This window comes from Gorilla gorilla, chromosome 2 (genome assembly GCF_029281585.2).
Source record: "Gorilla gorilla gorilla isolate KB3781 chromosome 2, NHGRI_mGorGor1-v2.1_pri, whole genome shotgun sequence".
NCBI lineage: Eukaryota > Metazoa > Chordata > Mammalia > Primates > Hominidae > Gorilla > Gorilla gorilla.
In genome coordinates, this window is record NC_086017.1 from 170,813,414 (window position 1) to 170,835,791 (window position 22,378).

A 22,378-nucleotide genomic window follows, 5' to 3' on the forward strand; every position below is an offset into this window, starting at 1 on the left:
TCTCTCTCTCTGTATTAATCATGGTTTTAATTTTCTGTATCGTAAAGATATTTTGAGATCTTAAAAATCTTGCTGGCCAGGGAGAGACTGCCTCTCCCAGGGCTGTGAAACTCTTAGAGATAACAAAGGGCCCTGCTGGGCTTTGAGCACACCTTTTATATATAAAACCAACCAATGTGAGTCTACACCCCCAAACCTACACCTCCTAATCTGTCACTGATTGAGCCAATATTTCTCTTGCTCTAAAGCAGCCCAGCAGCCAGGTAGCAGACTAGAGACCACCCCTACATTCCAGAACTCACTGATGTTATTCAAACTAGCCAGTCCTAAACTGTTTACTCCACCCTGCCTTCTGTTCACTCTGCCCTGCCTTGCCTTTCCTTCAAAAATCCTAATAAGGGCTCTGGCTTAGGCTTTCTCCTTACTATCTCCTGACAACATTGGTGTTTTCTCACTGTGGCCAGGTGTAATGTGTTTGCCCCTTCTCTCGGGAAAGGTGAGTAATACATTCTTCTTTCAATGGCATTAGCCTTTCCATGTTACAGTCAGTCATACCTCTATAAATTAAGTCTCAGGTAGATTGAAAAACATCCTCTGCCAGGTGCGGTGGCTCACGCCTGTAATCCCAGCACTTTGGGAGGCAAAGGTGGGTGGATCACGAGGTCAGGAGATCGAGACCATCCTGGCCAACATGGTGAAACCCCATCTCTACTAAAAATACAAAAATTAGCCAGGTGTGGTGGCATGCAACTGTAATCCCAGCTACTTGGGGTGCTGAGGCAGGAGAATTGCTTGAACCCAGGAGGCGGAGGTTGCAGTGAGCCGAGGTTATGCCACTGCACTCTGGCCTGAGCGGCAGAGTGAGACTCTGTTGCAAAAAAAAAAAAAAGAAAAAAAAAAGAAAAAAAAAAAACATCCTCTCTCACATTTAAGGCTTCCTTGTCAACAATCAATAATTACCAATCAAACTTCAAAATGTTCCTCGAAATGCAGCTGGATCCTGCTTAACCTGATGCAGCTGGATCCTGCTTAATCTGCCAGCCTCCAGATTGTCTTTAACATCCTGAGCTCAGGTAACCTCACTGCAAGTTCAGCCCTAAATTCTTAAATTATACTTGTCTCAGTTATTTATTTCATTTATTCAACAAATATTTATTGACCCACCACTATGTACCAGAACCTGCATTTGGCCCCAGAAACATAGTCTTGAACAAAATAGACAAAAATCCCTGCCCCCCAAGGAACTTATATCTTTGTGTGCATGACTTCCCCAAATAGATTGTGAATTACACAATAGGAAGTTGTTCTCCTATTTGTTTTGCATTTTCCCATAGGACTTATTAAAGTAATTAATTACATTCATTACAGAAAACATAACATAAATTTATGACAAAGCCATTTCATGTCTTACTGTTAAAACTCAGAGTAAAAGGTTTTTATTTTCCGGCTATTTAAAAAACAATTATGAACAACATTTTCTGTAACTGCTTCCTGCCCATATCTCAGATTCTGTTTAGAATCAACGACCCAAAATTTAGAGAGAAAGAATAAACAACAATTATTTACAACTCTTTAATTCTGTAATCAAAAGGATGTAATTAAATTTTTCTCATACTTTCTTCTTAAATATCTCTACAACCCTTATAAGAAGAGCTTGCTTAATTCCCAAATTTACCCAACAATTTATTTTACTTGCAAAAAGTACAAAGAGCTTTAAAAGGAGGAAATGTTACTTTCTCAGTTTCCTTCTTCCTTTTCTTGAGTTCAGAACACCTTTTTTTTCCTACCTCACTGTCAGTGTACTGAACATGAATTTTACCCACATATAACTCAGAAATGACTTCTGATGTCCAGCAATGATGGGCTAACTTATTCAGACCAACTCTCTCACTGAAAATTACTAAAAATACTGAATAAAATATGTTTTAATCTTTATTTAAAACATCAATATGCCAAAACATAAGTAAGGCACTATGAGGCCAAAACCAAGAATAAACGAGAGCACAGAAAAGTAGGCCAACCACTAGAAGTTGTTTCTGTTCCAAGGGCATTTGCCTATTTGGACTATGAAACTGAGCTATGGCTACAATGGATTCCTGGGGTGAGGCAGATGGAAATCATATCCCAAGGCCCACCAAAAGTGGAGAATATAACAGGACAACCCCATATTAAACTGGAACACAAAAGGCTACACCAGAGGTAAGCCCATTCCCTCCCTTCAGGCTCAGACAACTACAGAAAGAGTTGTTTTAGCTCAGCACAAAGCAGGGCATAAGGAAAAGAAAAAGGAAATCCAGCCCTGAGAGGCTGTAACCACAGGAATATTTGAAGCCCAGATGTGCAGCCCCAAATTTGTACTACTGCCAAAAATCTAGTTTAGAGTACCAGAATGATATTATACCTAATTCTCTAAAAGAAGAAAATACAAACTTCTTCCAGAAGTTATCTTCCTATTAGTAGGTCTTTGAGAATCCTCAGAAATATGTTTTCAAGTGCTACGAATAACACAGAATCAAAGATAGCCAAGCACACAAAGAAACAAGGCACCATGAGCAAGAACCAGCAGACAGCAGAATCAGACATTTGCAGACTTAAGATACTGGAATTACCACACGCAGATTATTGAAGAAAAATGTTTATTATATTGAAAGGAATTTTTAAAGCTTGAAGATACAGGAAGGCACAAGAATCTATAAAAAATGTCAAAGCAATTCTTAAAAAGAGGCAAATAGCTCTAGAAACTAAAAACATAATAATCCATATGAGAAATTTTTTCTATAATTGAACTTAGCTCCTGAGACCCTATTTCTGCTGATAATGGAAATTACAAATGTATTCATGATTAAAGGTAACTCAGTCACCTCCAGATTAAACTCTGTCTCTTTTGGGTAAATGATAACTTAGTAGGCAGTAACTTAGAACTAATCTAAGTTCCAGGGTCTGGCACATCCTTGGAGGGCAGTTTGGTTTGGGAGGTCTTCTGTTCTCTGTTCTGTACTAACCCTGCTTTCTTTCATTCTTAGGCATTTATTGGCCTCTTTCCTCACTGCACCCACTACAGAAGTGCCCACACTCCCTTGATAACTCCTGTCAATCTCAACTATAAGACTTCTTTATGTCCTCTGATTTGTATCTAGTCCTTGCCTGTACTTCTAGAAAACACAGAAAATTTTCACTGGCTGGGCTACCCTCTGGAGCCGCAGCATGGACTGCCTCAGGTCATAAATCCCCATCTAGGAAGCCATATTTTCTCAGACAGAAAGTAGGAGAAAAATTCCCTCTACAATCAGATCCACAAACTTATCTGTCTGTTTTTTCTTTCACAATCCCACTCCTCTCCCCACCAAGACTCAACCAAGATAGGAAAAAAGAGCTCTTTTTCTTCTCCTCTCCCTCTCTGTCAAGCTTCTTACCCATCTCAGAAATGAGTCTGTCCCCTCTCTGAATGGCAAGAAAATATTCTATGTTTACTGAAGAATTCTTTCTGTTTTATGTTTATTGTATAAACTCCATGCTCTGAGACCTGCAGGCTTTGTTTTGATATTCAAGGTTTTGGAACAAAAAACAAACAAAGAAATAATAACCTCCCCCACCCCCCCAAAAAATTTCTCTTATTCAGAACTTTGCTGTCAGAGTTGAAAGATCTCACTTGGAAAACCCTCTCTTTTTTGTCTATTTTTATATACTGTAAGTTCTGGGATACGTGTGCAGAACATGCAGGTTTGTTACACAGGTATACACGTGCCATGGTGGCTTGCTGCACCCATCAACCCATCAATTACATTAGGTATTTATCCTAGTGCTATCCCTCCCCTTGCCCCTCACTCTCCGACAAGCCCCAGTGTGTGATGTTCCCTTTCCTGTGCCCATATGTTCTCATTGTTCAACTTCCACTTATGAGTGACAACATTTGGTGTTTGGTTTTCTGTTTCTGTGTTAGTTTGCTGAGAATGACGGTTTCCAGCTTCATCCATGTCCCTGCAAAGGACACAAACTCACTCTTTTTTATGGCTGCATAGTATTCCATGGTGCATATGTGCCACATTTTCTTTATTCAGTCTAACATTGATAGGCTTTTGGATTGGTTCCAAGTCTTTGCTATCGTGAATAGTGCTGCAGTAAACGTATGTGTGTACGTGTCTTTATAGTAGAATGATTTATAATCCTTTGGGTATAATCTCAGTAATGGGATTGCTGGGTCAAATGGTATTTCTAGTTGCAGATCTTTGAGGAGTCACCACACTGTCAACCACAATGGCTGAACTAACTTACACTCCCACCAACAGTGTAAAAGTGTTCCTATTTCTCCACATCCTCTCCAGCATCAGTTGTTTCCTGACTTCTTAATGATCGCCATTCTAACAGGCGTGAGTTGGTATCTCATTGTGGTTTTGATTTGCATTTCTCTAATGACCAGTGATGATGAGCTTTTTTTCATAGGTTTGTTGGCCACATAAATGTCTTCTTTTGAGAAGTATCTGTTCATATCCTTTGCCGACTTTTTGATGGAGTTGTTTTTTTCTGGTAAATTTCTTTAAGTTCCTTGTAGATTCTGGATATTAGCCCTTTGTCAGATGGGTAGATTGCAAAAATTGTCTCCCATTCTGTAGGTTGCCTGTTCACTCTGATGATAGTTTCTTTTGCTGTGCAGAAGCTCTTTTGTTTAATTAGATCCCATTTGTCAATTTTGTCTTTTGTTGCCATTGCTTTTGGTGTTTTAGTCATGAAGTCTTTGCCTATGCCTATGTCCTGAATGGTATTGTCTAGGTTTTCTTCTAGGGTTTTTATGGTTTTAGGTCTCATGTTAAAATCTTTAATCCATCTTGAGTTGATTTTTGTATAAAGCGTAAGGAAAGGGTCCAGTTCCAGTTTTCTGCATATGGCTAGCCAGTTTTCCCAACATCATTTATTAAATAGGGAATCCTTTCTTCATTGCTTGTATTTGTCAGGTTTGTCAAAGATCAGATAGTTGTAGATGTGTGGTGTTATTTGTGAGGCCTCTGTTCTGTTCCATTGGTCTATATATCTGTTTTGGTACCAGTACTATGCTGTTTTGGTTACTGTAGGCTTGTAGTATAGTTTGAAGGCAGGTAACATCATGCCTCCAGCTTTGTTCTTTTTGCTTAGGATTATCTTGGCTGTATGGGCTCCTTTTTGGTTCCATATGAAATTTAAAGTAGTTTTTTCTAATTCTGTGAAGAAAGTCAGTGGTAGCTTCCTGGGAATACCACTAAATCTACAAATTACTTTGGGCAGTATGGCCATTTTCACTATATTGATTTTTCCTATTCATGAACATGGAATGTTTTTCCATTTGTTTGTGTCCTGTCTTATTTCCTTGAACAGTGGTTTGTAGTTCTCTTTGAAGAGGTCTTCACATCCCTTGTAAGTTGTATTCCTATGTATTTTATTCTCTTTGTAGCTACTGTGAATGGGAGTTTGCTCATGATTTGGCTCTCTGTCTATCATTGGTGTATAGGAATGCTTGTGATTTTTGCACATTGATTTTTGTATCCTGAGGATTTGCTGAAGTTGCTTATCGGCTTAAGGAGTTTTGGAGCTGAGACGATAGGGTTTTCTAAATATACAATCATGTCATCTGCAAACAGAGATAATTTGACTTCCTCTCTTCCTATTTGAATACCCTTTATTTCTCTCTCTTGCCTGATTGCCCTGGCCAGAACTTCCAATACTGTGTTGAATAGGAGTGGTGAGAGAGGGCATCCTTGTCGTGTGCCAGTTTTCAAAGAGAATGCTTCCAGCTTTTGCCCATTCAGTATGATATTGGCTGTGGATTTGTCATAAATAGCTCTTATTATTTTGAGCTATGTTCCATCAATGCCTAGTTTATTGAGTGTTTTTAGCATGAAGGGGTGTTGAATTTTACTGAAGGCCTTTTCTGCATCTATTGAGATGATCATGTGGTTTTTGTCTTTGGGTCTGTTTATGTGATGGATTACGCTTATTGATTTGCATATGTTTAACCAGCCTTGCATCCCAGGGATGAAGCCCACTTGATCATGGTGGATAAGCTTTTTGATGTGCTGCTGGATTCAGTTTGCCAGTATTTTATTGAGGATTTTCGCATAGATGTTCATCAGGGATATTGGCCAGAAATTATTTTTTTGTTGTGTTTCTGTCAGGTTTTGGTATCAGGATGATGCTGGCCTCAAAAAATGAGTTAGGGAAGAGACCCTCTTTTTCTATTGTTTGGAATAGTTTCAGAAGAAATGGTACCAGCTCCTTTTTGTACCTCTGGTAGAATTCGGCTGTGAATCTGTATGGTCCTGGACTTTTTTGGTTGGTACGCTATTAATTACTGCCTCAATTTCAGAACTTGTTATTGGTCTATTCATGGATTCAAATTCTTCCAGGTTTAGTCTTCGGAGGGCTTATGTGTCCAGGAATTTATCCATTTCTTCTAGATTTTCTAGTTTATTTGCATAGAGGTGTTTATAGTATTCTCTGATGGTAGTTTGTATTTCTGTGGGATCAGTGGTGATCTCCCCTTTATCATTTTTTATTGTGTCTATTTGATTCTTCTCTCTTTTCTCCTTTATTAGTCTGGCTAGCAGTCTATCTATTTTGTTAATCTTTTCAAAAAACCAACTCCTGGATTCATTGATTTTTTGAAGGGTTTTTTGTACCTCTATATCCTTCAGTTCTGCTCTGATTTTAGTTATTTCTTGTCTTCTACTAGGTTTTGAATTTGTTTGCTCTTGCATCTCTAGTTCATTTAATTGTGATGTTAGGGTGTCAGTTTTAGATCTCTCCCGCTTTCTCCTGTGGACATTTAGTGCTATAAATTTCCCTCTAAACACTGCTTTAGATGGCTCCCAGAGATTCTGGTATGTTGTGTCTTTGTTCTTGTTGGCTTCAAAGAACTTGTTTATTTCTGCCTTAATTTCATTATTTACCCAGTAGTCATTCAGGGGCAGGTTGTTAAGTTTCCATTTAGTTGTGCAGTTTTGTGTGAGTTTCTTAATCTTGAGTTCTAGTTTGATTGCACTGTGGTCTGAGAGACTGTTATGATTTCCATTCTTTTGCATTTGCTGAGGAGTGCTTTACTTCCAATTATGTGGTCGATTTTAGAATAAGTGATATGTGGTGCTGAGAAGAATGTATATTCTGTTGATTTGGGGTGGAGAGTTCTATAGATGTCTATTAGTTCTGCTTGGTCCAGAGCTGAGTTCAAGTCCTGAATATCCTTGTAAATTTTCTGTCTCATTGATCTAATATTGACAGTGGAGTATTAAAGTCCCCCACGATTATTGTATGGGAGTCTAAGTCTCTTTGTAGGTCTCTAAGAACTTGCTTTATGAATATAGGTGCTCCTGTATTAGGTGCATATATATTTAGGATAGTTAGCTCTTCTTGTTGCACTTATCCCTTTACCATTATGTAATGCCCTTCTTGGTCTTTTTTGATCTTTGCTGGTTTAAAGTCCACTTTATCAGAGACTAGGATTGCAACCCCTGCTGTTTTTTTTTTTTTTTTTTTTTTTTGCTTTCCATTTGCTTGGTAAATATTCCTCCATCCCCTTATTTTGAGCCTATGTGTGTCTTTGCACCTGAGATGGGTCTCCTGAATACAGCACACCAATGAGTCTTGACTCTTTTTTCAATTCGCCAGTCTGTGTCTTTTAATTGGGCCATTTAGCCCATTTACATTTAAGGGTAATATTGTTATGTGTGAATTTGATCCTGTCATTATGATTCTAACTGGTTATTTTGCCCATTAGTTGCTGCAGTTTCTTCATAGTGTCAATGGTCTTTACATTTTGGGTTGTTCTTGCAGTGACTAGTACAAGTTTTTCCTTCCCATATTTACTGCTTCCTTCATGAGCTCTTGTAAGGTAGGCCTGGTGGTGACAAAATCCCTCAGCATTTGCTTGTCTGGAAATGATTTTATTTCTCCTTCATTTACGAAGCTTAGTTTAGCAGGATATGAAATTCTGGGTTGAAAATTCTTTTCTTTAAGAATGTTGAATATTGGCCCCCACTCTCTTCTGGCTTGTAGGGTTTCTGCAGAGAGATCTGCTCTTAGTCTGATGGGCTGCCCTTTGTGGGTAACCCGACCTTTCTCTCTGGCTGCCCTTAACATTTTTTCCTTCATTTCATCCTTGGTGAATCTGACGATTATGTGTCTTGAGGTTGCTCTTCTCGAGGAGTATCTTTGTGGTGTTCTCTGTATTTCCTGAATTTGAATGTTGGCCTGCCTTGCTAGGTTGGGGAAGTTCTCCAGGATAATATCCTGCAGAGTGTTTTCCAACTTGGTTCCATTCTCCCCGTCACTTTCAGGTACACCAATTAGACGTAGATTTGGTCTTTTCAAATAGTCCCATATTTCTTGGAGGCTTTGTTTGTTTCTTTTTATTCTTTTTTCTCTAATCTTGTCTTCACACTTTATTTCATTAAGTTGATCTTCAATCTCTGATATCCTTTCTTCTGCTCAATCAATTCGGCTATTGATATTTGTTTATGCTTCACGAAGTTCTTGTGCTGTGTTTTTCAGCTCCATCAGGTCATTTATGTTCTTCTCTAAACTGGTTATTCTAGTTAGCAATTCCTATAAACTTTTATCAAGATTCTTAGCTTCCTTGCATTGGAAAACCCTCTTTTAAAACTCAAAGGTAAGAGTCTGACGGTTCTCACTGTTCTGTTTGTATTTCTCTCAGGCTGATGGCAGAGGGAGACTACTAAGAAGGAAAAATACGTCCAATAATATTTCAAAATATTATTCTGCTGCATGAGCAACTTTTTATCTAGTTCCTACAAAAAGAAAACATATTTAACAAAAATATTTGTTGGAACGAAATCATCCTGGGACAAAAAAAAATGTGGGACCCATAGAGTTTTGTTATATAAGGATTTCATCAGTTCATAGGTTTCAAGAGCAGGTCACTGGCAAACTGAATTAATTTACTATGCACTTCTCACAGGTCAGAAATAGTGTTATTGCAATAATTGTAGATTTTGAATAAAGACATATTTACCTTGACTAGTAGCTATAAAGATAGACTGAAATCTTTTTAAATCTCAAAATTAAGAGTGCTCCACTGACACCAGCAAGGGTGATTATATCACCCTGAATATCAGTAGGGAGGGGCTGTTTTTAATGAGAATTGATGCCATAAATTGACAATTCAAAAATGACTCAGCATCAAAAAATAGTACAATATGTAATATTATTAGGAATAGTTTTAGTTTCATTGATGCAGAAACTGTTTGCACACAAAAGAATGCAAATTCTAAGATCTCTCTTTCTTCCAAGGATAAAATATACGCACACATATATATATATGCAAAGAGAGTAAATGAAATCTGCCAACTTTATATTTGGAAGGAAATTCAGAGACGATTTTCCTGCCAGCAGTCTTGGGTGTAGACCAAGTAGATAAAGTTATCAGAAAGGATTAATTGGATCCTGATCCATATGTAATTGAGCTTCCACTTTGGTACACTGGCTATTAATGTTTTAGATGGGAGAGTATAGTGTCTCTTTCAGCTAGAATTGAAATGTCTATAAGACAAACTGGAGAAAGCATTAAGAAAACACCAAGACACCCAGGAATTTGCATATTCCTGATTGTGACTATAGGTAGAGTTCACATCAGTTCTATAAAATCAGCATTTATTTTGTACACCTGCCTAGGAAGCAAACAACAATGAAAATTCTCCAATTTCCAGGACTTAAGTATGTAGAAAAATTCACCTAGAGCTGAAATTTACAAAAGCAAAACTACAGAGCCTTCTTATTTTTTAAGATTTCGGTTAATAAGTTTTAGAAATTGTTTCAAAAAGTAACTATCCATTAAGTCATTTATAGAATGGTAGAGCTGAGCGTACGTGTGTCGTGAAGATCAGTGCTATGGTTTCCACAGCAACTACAGCTCTGTCTGCTTGAATCCTCGCTTTGTACTTTACTCAGCCTGTGCTAGTAAATTTAGGCCCATGGTGAGCACCTGTAGGTGAATATAGGTATGCACTCACCTATCTGTGATATTCTGTGTATTTCTTATAAGAACTAAGGTTTCCTTCTTATCATGTCATGATCTACTTAACATTTAAGCTTGGAATAAACAAAGCCCTACCCGGGCTTTCAAATCCCATGAGGTATACTAAAATATTTTTGTAATAGAGATTGTGGGCCAGGTGCGGTGGCTCATGCCTGTAATCCCAGCACTTTGGGAGGCCGAGGCAGGCAGATCACCTGAGGTCAGGAGTTCAAGACTAGCCTGGCCAACATGGTGAAACCCCATCTCTACCAAAAATACAAAAATTAGCTGGGCATGGTGGCGGGTGCCTGTAATCCCAGCCATTCGGGAGGCTGAGGCAAGAGAATCACTTCAACCGTGAGGCGGAGGTTACAGTGAGCCGAGATTGTGCTACTGCACTTCAGCCTGGCCGATAAGAGCAAAACTCTGCCAAAAAGAAAAAAGAAAAGAAAAGAAAAGAAAGAAAGAAAGAAGGAAAGAAAGAAAGAAAGAAAGAAAGAAAGAAAGAAAGAAAGAAAGATAGAAAGAAAGAAAGAAAGAAAGAAATTATGACCAATGACATATTTTTAAAAAGTAAAGGATTGCATATTGGAATAATCCAAATCCCCTAAACTTACAACTGAGCAACAACTCTGTCACTGATTCAAGAAAGGTCTTCTCTTGGGCTCATTAATTCCAGAAACTGGCCTAATAGAATAAGGAAATATTTCAGCTCAATTTGCCTTAAAACTGCATATCTGGGGTTCCCGAAGCAGCACTTCAGTCCCTTCCAACTGAGCATCTCAATTACCTTATGATTCTCAATAAATTGGTTGATTGGGCTCAACGTATCTATCATACCAGGTCCCAATGCTTGACTGATTGCTGAGTAGTGCAATTAGCAGGCTGAGTTATTCAAAAGACTTGTCCCCACCATGGAAGGCAAGCTCCACCCCAACTACTCTAGAGCTTCTTGCTCCAGTGTTTCCTATGGCAAGATTTTCTTCTGAATAAAATCATCGTCTGTATATTTGGTGTTCATTTATTAGTAGATCCAACAAATATTTATAGAGTGCCTACCATGTGCAGGGGGCTGTGCTGTCACTAGAGATCCTATGCTGACCCTGTAACTAAACACCTTGAATGGCTTCTAATAAGGACCCAAGCCTAATGAACAGTGTTAGAGAAGATTTTCAATCAGGCCATTCTCAGTGACCAAAACCCTTAATATGACTATCAAACGCCCACCGCCAGGTTTTCCTCTTCCATTACAGGCTTTCATCTTACATTCCAAGATCCTGCCCTATCATTGACCCTTCCTCCTACGTCTTCCCTACTCTCTTCTTGCATTGCTGTTAGCATGTAAATCACCACTTGATTCCCACTGTCACTCCAATCCTGGGTTCTACCTTCTGACTCCTAGAACCACTTAGCTGCTCCATCTCATACCTGGTTACTTTTTTCTCCACCTTCATCTCTCTTCTCACTGAGGATTTTGAAGTGGTCAAGACTCAGGGAGAATCAGGGCACCATGTGGCTTTCCTCTTTGAACAGTTCAGGGCCTAATAGGGTACAATAAATCCATTTGGGACTTGGATTTCCACCTTGGCTACATACTGGTTAAAAAAACTTTGTAGTACTACTGTGAGGATCTAGTCACTATTTGTCCCATTGCTTCTAGTGGTAAACGTTTCCATGTTCCATACAGCCCATTTACCTTCTTCATTTTCCCCCTAAGCCAGCCTGAATTCTCAGTGAAGAGACCACTATCCATATAATCACCTGAACCAGAAACCTAGAGTTGATCCAAGGCCCTTCCTGCTCACTAACCTTCCTCATCCACTCCTTCACCAAGCCTTATGGGCTTATCTTCACTGTCACTGCCTTATGTAGGTTCTTATCATTTCTGGCCTGACTTATTACCCTACCGCACCCCCCACCACCTCATTGAGTAGTCAAACCTATCAACACTCATCACCAAACATCATATTGCTGCCGCCACTGGTACCCATCAAATTCATCTCTCCCTATGCAACTTATCACATTTTTTTCGAAAGCATATGTCACTTCGTGTTCTGAATCCCCTTAGCTTTCAGAATAATGTTCAAACTCCTTGGTTTATAACAAATGGTTTACAATCAGGTCCTACTCACATTTGTGGCTTCCTTTACCACCACCCTACCATCCATCCATGCAATCCCTGTGTCACCCATACAGGACAGTGTGTAGCTCCTGTAACCCCTGCTGCTGATTCACACCTCCATTATCTCACATACAATGACTGTTTTCTCTACTTGGAATGCCCTTCTTTCTGTGAATAGTGAAGTTAACTCTTACTGCTCTTATTAGTCCCTCAAACTCAGTTTGCCATGTGTCACCCACTGTGCTGAGAGCAGTACATGTATTCCTTGAACCCCACCTCCAACTTAGGTGGCCTTCATTTGGGTTCCATAGCTCTCTAAATACCTCTACTAGAGCACTTGCCATAAATAACATATTTATTTAGTCAGTTTCATTTATTCATTCAACAAATATTTATTCCCATGTGTCCTACAATAGTGGGCAACTTAGACAAGTTTTCTACTCTCTGGTTCTTACAGGCTAGCAGGGAGAAAGACAATTGAGAAGTAACAATAATGGATCATAGGTGGTAAAGTAGAAGACTCTGTGGGTGTCGGGGTTCTTAACACAATCCAGGAGGTCAGGAAAGGCTTCCTAAGGGAGCCATCCTTTGGTTGAGCCTCAGGTACGTACCAGGAAAAGAGATCAGCCCATTAAAGACCTAGAAATGAGAGAGCACATGCATGGGGCCTCTCTTCAGGTAACTGAAATAAGTTCATTATTAATGGAGAAAGGTAGGGCACTGGCAAGACAGCAAGATGGAGCGGTGACAGCAGTGCTGGCTAGAGGAGGGCTGTAAAAGCCTTGTCTAAGGAAGTCAGATTTGTTTATCCCTAAAACAATGGAAAGGCCATTGAACGATTTTAAGGGTGGTGACATGGTCAGACATGCCTTTTAGAGTGGTCACTGTGGCTGCCCATTAGAGATGCAGGGAGGCTAATTGGGACACTGTTACTAATCCAAGTGAGAGATGCTAGTGGGCTGGACTAGATAGTACCAGTAGGAAAGCAGAAATGTAGACAAACTTTAGAGCTGCCTATGAGGTAGAATTAACAGGATTTGTTGACTTATTAGGAAAAAGACATGAGGGAGAAGAAAGACTAAAGGATAATCCCAAATATTTAGATTTAGGTAGTTTTGGGTGCCATTCCTGTAAAACTGGGAATTTTTGGATAGAGAGAGGGGTAGTTTTGACAGAAGGATGATAAGCTCAGTGGACACAATAGAGGCAGGTCTGGAAATTTGAAAGTCATTATCATATAGATTGTAATTAAGGCCAAGGGGATGGATATAATCCCATTAAGCTATAGGTCTCGTGAGGCAAGGACCATACATTATTCACCTCTGCATCTCCAGGGTCTGATACTGTTTCTGGAACAGAGTAGGTGCTTTGGTAATTTTATTGAATGTAATGAATATTAATTAATTAACTGTGTGAAATGCAATCACATTTAATTTGAAAATCTTCCTTAGTATAAAATATTGGAATACAAAAATTGTGGTGGTACTGATATGCATCAACAATTGAGAAGTAACAATAATAGATCATAGATACTTTTTAGAAAAGTGATATTGAAATGGATAATCTAAAAAAAAAAAGTTGGGCCGAATAATAACTACTTTGAAGACAAATGAAATGCATTTCACTTGTACAAATTAAAGCATAGTTACAGTCCAAAAATTACCAAAGCAGATTGCAAGTGCTATTTTATCATCATTTGTACAGTGTGATGGAGCAATTAAAATTTGATATGTGTATTTGTCTATGCATAATAATTAGCAAGAGACAAAGAGATTAAAAGGATAGTTAAAGAAAAACCAAAAATGAGCATCCTTTCAGCCATGCATTTGGCACCACACACATCTGCTTTCAGCAACAGCCTGTCATGGTGGCTTGCTTTTGATTTTCCACTAGTTCCCCTCACAGAACTTATATGTGGGGAGGCAACAAAACTCTTCTTGTGTATTATCATGGTAATTTTATAATTATATTCAAAGGAAATTCTTTGAATCTTTTTATTCTTTTATTGGAAATAACGTTTAAATGTGGGAATACATTCCCTGAGACCAAACAGTGTCTGCCAGCAATGGTAATAAATATCAGTCCTACTCTTCAAAGAAAGGATATGTTCCCCAGTATTTTTCAAGCATGTATTTTTTCCCCTCTCTCGAATAAATTTTTGTTGATTCTTTCATTTCATCAAAATATCTAGAAAGTACAAGTACCACTCAGAAATTTTTCTTTTGAATTTTGGCATGTAATCCATCATTTGTGCAAGGCCAAAAGATAAATTTCAAGTGAGTCATTACCACGAGTACATTGTGGCAGAAAACATCCTGGCCAAAGGCAGACATGGGTTCACATTGCAATGCACTTGCTTGATAGGTACAGAAGATCCCTCAACCTCTCTAGGTCTTATTTGTCTCAACTGTAAAATGAGGAATTGAACTTACTGAGTTCTTTAATTTTTTTTTATTTTTTTATTTTTTCTTGAGGCAGGGTCTTGCTCAGTCACCCAGGCTGGAGTGCAGTGGCATGGTCTTGGCTCACTGCAACCTCCACCTCCTGGGTTCAAGCAATTCTCGCGCTTCAGTCTCCCGAGTAGCTGGGATTACAGGCTACAGGCGTGCACCACCATGCCTGGCTAATTTTTGTGTTTTTGGTAGAGACGGGGTTGCTCCATGTTGGCCAGGCTGGTCTCAAACGTCTGACCTCAAGTGATCTGCCTGCGTCGGCCTCCCAAAATGCTGGGATTACAGGTGTGAGCCACCGCACTGGTCTGGGTTTAGTTACTTCTAAGACCACTTCTAGCTCTATGATCTTATTCTATCCTCAAAAGCATTTTATTACTTCGTGTAGACTTTATGAAATTTGACTTTGCTTTATTATTTTATGTCCTCTATTAATTACCAAGATTTTATATACTATGTCTCTGTGCCCAGTGGAAGCTAAAGATCTAGGAACATAGCATGAGTATGGGAATATGCTAACACTCATAATAATGTTTCTATTCTTTGGGCATTTACCACATGTCAGTCATTGACAGGCATTTGCTCTATCACATTTAATCTTCATGACAACCTTATATAATAAATATTAATATCCCCATTTTACAAACTATGAAATTGGGACTTGTATATGTTAGTAACTTGACAGAAAGTGCTATTGGTGAATTTCAACCCTAGATCTACCAGCTCCTGAGCCTGTGCTTTTAACCATTATGTTACACCTGGATTTCTGGCTGGGTCTCTCTCCGAGGGTTGGAGTGAACCCAGTAGAAGCAGGTAACACCCAGGAAGGAGTGTTGAGTGAAGTCATCTGGGATGTTTATCCACAAAATGCAGACTTGAGAGGTGAGCAAGGAAGGGAGAACCAAGATTATGCTGGAGGGCTGTGCAAACTGTGGTTGTAAGGCTGTGGGAAGTATCACATCCACACAGGGTGAGGCAAGGATGGATATGGGAAGATCAGCAGTGACATTGGTAGCCTGGAGAATCTTAGCTTCTTAGTACTGGATCTTAGCAGAATTCTCTCCAAGTCTTCATCACTAAGATGAGGTATGACAGGATTATGTGAAAATTCTCCTTCAAACACTACCTAGTGATGGCATAAGAAAATAGAGTGAGAATATCTTTAAGACACTCTTGAAGAAACAGGTGGCAAGTAGTTTGTGCTAGAGCTTCTCCCAGTGACTCATGAAAGGCACAATAGAAAGGCTTTCCAAGTTAGGCAAAGAAGGAAAGGAGAGATGGAGAAGGTATACTAGGAAGAGATCTCATGTGCCTGAAAATTATAACTAGGAAGATACAATGGGTGCAATTGGTGCTAATGTTCTACAATGCCAGGCCATCTCATTTCACAGGGTGCAGACCTCAGAGGTAACCATACCCACCATTTAGAAAGTTTTCTACCTTAATAAAATGTGATGTTGTCACATCAGAAGTATATGAATTGCTTTCACCAGACACAATTGGCTCTTATAAAGTCTTCTTGCTTAAAAGATTGACTCTAAACCTAATCTAACCTCCACAAAATGATCGGTTTACAGTATACACAGGAGATAGAGAAACAAGCTAAGTGACACGCAAATTAAGTACTCAGGCAAATCCTATATTCTATAGGACAAGTGATGCAGTTTCTCCAAAAATAAATTACCCAGTTTCTCCAGCAAATTAATGGCATGAAATAAGGGGAGATAGATTATAGAATAAAATACACTTAATAAATGTTAATGTAAAAATCAATAGTTGGTGTAATAATATAACTTCTAGTAATTTCTTCTAAGTAAACAATTAGAGAAGAGAGTACAGATGTATGTAGGTGAGTGTTCACTGCTTTATTGTTTGTAATGGTAGAAAAAAGATGCAGTTTGGGCTGGGCATGGTGGCTCGTGCCTGTAATCCCAGCACTTTGGGAGGCCGAGGCTGGTGGGTCACCTAAGGTCAGGAGTTCAAGACCAGCCTGACCAATATGGTGAAACCCTGTCTCTACTAAAAATATGAAAATTAGCTAGGCGTGGTGGCATGTGCCTTAGCTACTCTGGCAGCTAAGACAGGAGAATTGCTTGAACCCAGGAGGCAGAGGTTGCAGTGAGCCAAGATCGTGCCACTGTACTCCAGCCTAGGGTGACAGAGTGAGAATCCATCTCAAAAAAAAAAAAAAGAGAGATGCAGTTCTGAGACAGAAAAATAAATTAAGGTGGGGGGAAAGGAAAGCAAGTTACAGGCAGTAGGTATGTATGTCATGTCTTGGCATGGTGTGATGTGGTGTGGTATGGTAATCAGAAAACCTAGATTTTAACATGCTTGGGCAAATTAACCTCTATGAGACTCAGTTTCCTCATCTTAAAATGAGGATGATTAAAGTTCCTGTCTGATAGGGATGTTAATGCGATTAAATACAATAATATTAAGCACAAGGCCTGGCAGAGTAAACATTCAATATATCCTTCCAGAATATACACCAGACTTTCGAGAATGATCATCTCTATCTACAGAAGGAACTATGGTAAACTTTTTTACCCTTTCTGTTTTAAATTGCCTTTCATTGTCATTCAACTCTAACATTTTTGTCATTTTCATTATGAGTGTATGTGCATCCTTTTTTATGGTTAATAAACTTTATTTTTTAGAGTTTTGTGTTCATAGCAAAACTGAGCACAAAGTACAGAGTTCCTATATACCCCTGCCCCCTACACGCACAACCTTCCCTACTATCAACAGTATATCCTTTTTAAACCATGAGTTTTTAGGTGTGATTTTAAATTTTCAAAGAAATAGGTACTTTTAACTGCTAATTTGATATTTAATTGCATAGTCATCAAAGAAAATGGTTTGGATGATCTTGATTCTTTAATAACTTATATTTAAACATTTATTTTCCTTTATAACCTAATACATGGTAAATACTTGAAAAGAAAGCATATTTTCTGTATACTGGTTCTATATATTTTCTATGTGATCTGTTGTTTTTTATATATACTTTTAAATATTGGATCACAATCATGTATTTGTCCATTTTCCTTGTAATTTGTCTTATAATTTTCTTAGATTTTCAAGGCTATGTAGTGGCCTTCTTAATCCTCAGTGACCTTTTTTTTCTTTGCTTTATATTCTATTTTCTCATGCAAATAGTTTACATGAGAAAAAGGCACCATGAGGGAAAGAGTAATAGGAGACATTGGGCAGACTTCAAGCAATATGAGTCAGAATAGTGTAGTGGTTACTAGCATGTTCTTTGAATGAAGACTGATCTACATTGAAGTCCAAGCTCCAAAGCTTGGTCTCAATTTACTCATCTGTAAAATGTAGATGATGATCATTGTACCTACCCCAGTACAAATCTACACTTTTGAGGTACCCTGGGGTATAGGTTGGGGCATTGCAGAATCCTGACAAATTTCCTGAAAGTTCTAACTGGGAAATAAATCCATTTTGACATTGAATAATACACGAGCTTGAGAGAGTTTACTTGCTTGTGGTAATGAAAAGGGAATTATTTTTAAAACTTTTCTAGCTAAAATAAAATCTCCAGTTGGCATAGTGTAATTGGTCATTGTTCCTGAATCACTGCTTCATCACCCCAGTTTCCAGAGGCACTAAATGAGATGGAGATAAAGAAGAAATTCCCCAAATTCTTCATTTCATTACATGTTCCAAAGGCAGAAGGAAATCTCTCCTCAGTTATCATTTTGTGAGTAAATTTTGACTAAACCAAAGTAATCTATTAAGTCACTCAATATTCCTAATACCCCAAGAAACTATTAATCGCAAAATTATAACAGAAATTTACTCAATGCCTGTTCCTTTCACTTTCCTATGTAAATTAAGACCCTCTGGCCATCTCTTTTTCCATGACAGTTCATAAAGCCAAGCCTAATCTTCCCCTGACAATACATCTAAAGAAGTGAGCTTCAAAGTCTAAGCGAAGAGCAAGAAGCTAAGATGAATTCTGTAAAGAAAAAATGCGCTCTGAAAATAACTTGTCCAGATTCCTCCTAGCAGGTTAATTTAGGATCTGATACTAGTTTCTTATTGAAATTTTCAGAAAATGAGTGAAGCATTTGAAACAGAAAGTGCAATTGTACTCATGCACTTAATTTTCCAAGGTTCAACTATACCAACTTTATTATACAACGTTTGTACATTTCAAAACTTTAAAATATTTTTCCAGTTCAATGAAAGGGCTATTTTCAAGACCAAGAAATAGCAAAAGTTTGTGATGACCTTTTGAAACAAGTAGACCTATCAGTTAAAAGGTCAATGATATCCTTTTACTTGCATTTCCATTTATAAAATTGGCAATTCTTCCTTAAACAATTGTCAGTATAATTGACATAGTACATACATTTATTCTTTATCTACTAGTCATCCTCTGAGTGCTGAGGTGTAAAGGAGGAGGCTGTTATTTGGGATCTTAAGCTGAATTCATAGCATTGATCTTAATTCAGCCGAGTGATTAGAACCCAGTGTGGTACCTTTCTGTTTAGACTGAAGCAGGTAAGAAGGGTCAGTCACAAGGAATCAAATGATTCAAGAACTTCATTTGCAGTACCAAGGAGCATCCCAGGGCACTTATAGATTGAATAAATAAAAACTCCATCAACCATTTACATTGAAGAAAATTGTTTTTCCAAACTGTCTTCCATAAATGTTCACTTTTCAAAAGCATTTCCTCTTATTAACCTAAGAACACGTGGTAGAGGAAAAGTTGAAGTCATGCTTGACAGTAAGTGATATCTACCAATGCCCGGTATGGATTTTTCCCAGGATTTGTAGCTGATATACCGTAGAGATATGGGTAAATTGTGTCACAAAAAAACTGCAGAATTGAACTAGAGGTCCCACAGCAGGACATACCATAATATTTTAGGGAAAAAAAATAGATTCCCAAGCAATCTCACTTCTAGAACCAACCCCTGACATTTCTCTGCTTTCTAGTGCACTGAAGCATTTCTGAGGCACCAGTGTCTCTCAGCATGATACAGTTCATTCATACCAGCAAGCATGTGGATGGTTTCCACTTAGGCTGTCAAATTTTTATTCTTGTTAAGAAAGAAGGAACACAGGGATTCAGAGAACTTAAATTCTTTCTTACATGATGAACTGTATTTGGACAAAAGTCATTCTTCTTGGTCTACAGGTTGTCATTCTCCAAACTTACTCTTCATTCTCTTGCCTCTGTGTTTTGCAAGTTCTGAAGCCTCTATCTCATATTTCCTCACTTGGTAAACTCCTTTTCATCCCCACAATTAAAGCCAAAGGCTCACATCCTCTGAGAAGTTCTCCTTGACTCAAGGCCTTCCTTGTCTGCATCAAATAACCTTAAAGACTCTTTAAAGTAGTTATTGTCTTATTTATCTATTTTGTCCACTACAGTTGAGTACAGGTGGCATGTCTTTCCTACATTGAGTGCCAAAGGCTAAGCTGGGGCTCAGAAAACATGTTGAATGAACACATGAATATATCCATACTAAAATTGCACTAGGCCGGGCACAGTGGCTCACGCCTGTAATCCTAGCACTTTGGGAGGCCAAGGCGGATGGATTGCCTGAGCTCAGGAGTTCAAGGTCAGCCTGGGAAACACAGTGAAACTCTGTCTCTACTAAAATGCAAAAACTTAGCTGGGCATGGTGGCATGCACCTATAGTCCCAGCTACTCGGGAGGCTGAGTCAGGAGAATCACCTGAACCTGGGAGGTGGAGGTTGTAGTAAGCCAAGATGGTGCCATTGCGTTCCAGCAATTTTTTCTAAAAAAAAAAAAAAAAAAAAAAAATGCACTAGAAGCTTAGTCCATTAGAACAAAGACTATCTTGTTCATTATCAGAGTATATAGATTCTGATAATTCCCAGGCACATGTTCTTTAAATAAGGAAAGTAGAAAAGCAAACATCCTGGCATCTAGCAGTCACTTAATAAATGGTTCTTGAATAAATGAGCATTTTTAATGAAAGACCATATATCATATTAGGCAATTCCACTGAAAATTAAAATGGGAATTTCCTTTAAACAAAATAATCTCTTCAACACCAAGAAAACCTCCATTCAAAAGTGTTCAGATTATGTTATTGAGGCCAAAAGAATTCACGGCACCAATAGAGATATAGCTTAGCAGCAACACAATTGTAATAATACAATATTTTCTTTCTTTCTTTCTTTTTCTTTCTTGCTTCTTTTTTCTTCCTTCCTTCCTTTCTTTTTTCTTTCTTTCTTTCTTTCTTTTCTTTCTTTCTTTTTTACTTTTTTCTTTTTTTTTTTAGAGGGAATCTCCCTCTTGTTGCCCAGGCTGGACTGCAATGGCACGATCTTGGCTCACTGCAACTTCCACCTCCCATGTTCAAGCGATTCTCCTGCCTCAGCCTCGTGAGTAGCTGAGATTACAGGCATGTGCCACCACGCCTGGCTAATTTTTGTATTTTTAGCAGAGACAGGGTTTCACCATGTTGGCCAGGCTGTTCTTGAACTCCTGACTTCAGGGGATCCACCTGCCTCAGCCTCCCAAAGTGCTGGGATTACAGGCGTGAACCACGGTGCCCGGCCAACAATACAATATTTTCAAAAATTAATTTTGGGTTTTTCTTTTCCAGCTTCCTTCTATGTGACCACATTGTCTTCAGGAAAGTAGGATGCTTACATTGATAATAAAAGAGAATAAATGGTACAGGTTTGGCTTTGTGACTCTGAAGCATGCTTTTGAGAACCAAAGCACCATCTTGAGGGTCCCCAGAGATCATAACATAGAAATAGAAAGAGATTAGATGAAGGGCCAAGACCTCAGCTTCCCCTCAAGGAGAAGTGGCAGATATAGAGAGAGATCAGCACTTGGAGTCAGGGATAGGGGAGAGGAGAACCTGACCTGGAGTCACTCCGCGAAGAGGTTTGGTGGAGGTGAAGATGGTCAACATCAGAAGACCATGCAGAACTGTTGGAGTTCGGTAGCAGGATGGATGTGAGAATGCCGCTCTAAGGATATGACTATTTTTTGTTTTGTTTTGTTTTGTTTTGTTTTGTTTTGTTTTGTTTTGTTTTGTTTGAGATGGAGTCTCGCTCTGTCGCCCAGGCTGGAGTGCAGTGGCACGATCTCGGCTCACTGCAAGCTCCGCCTTCCGGGTTCAAGCAATTCTCCTGCCTCAGTCTCCCAAGTAGCTGGGACTACAGGCATGCGCCACCACATCCAGCTAATTTTTGTATTTTTAGTAGAGACAGGGTTTCACCATCTTGGCCAGGCTGGTCTCGGAGTCCTGACCTCGTGATCCACCCGCCTCGGCCTCCCAAAGTGCTGGGATTACAGGTGTGAGCCACCGCGCCAGGCCTTAGGATATGACTCTTGATCAGGGATCCAAAGGATGTGTAGGAGCTACGTAGGAGCTTTCATGGGAAGCTAATTATAGCTTGAAAGAGCACTACACACAGCATGGGTGGAGGGGCTATTTTGCTATTCCTTCTATCAATAGGTGTTCTCATGCCATCTGTGGTTTTTTTCAGCCTAAGAACATTCACCTGTATCTCAAGACTTTTTTTTAACTCCACCTATACTGCCCCATATGAATATCCCCCATTTCTCAATTGTCCAGGATACCCTTAAGCCTCTTGCCAGTTCTTTAAATAGGGTGAATGAGAATTTTTGGCTTCCAGTGTGTCAAGAGGAACAGAGTGGTGTGGAAGAGAGAGGCACAGCACAGGTACTTAGGAAACACTGGGCAGTGATCAAACTACCTCCATTATATGTATTTTAAATGGAAGTTGAAGTTGTCTGCAAACTCTGTATAAATTAGCAGTGAG

General features: G+C 38.9%; 1 protein-coding gene across 8 annotated transcripts in view; it reads left to right on the forward strand.

The window, feature by feature from the left end:
• SCHIP1 (schwannomin interacting protein 1) overlaps positions 1-22,378 on the forward strand; it is an 819,796-nt gene that overhangs the window by 607,559 nt on the left and 189,859 nt on the right. The window lies entirely within an intron of this gene.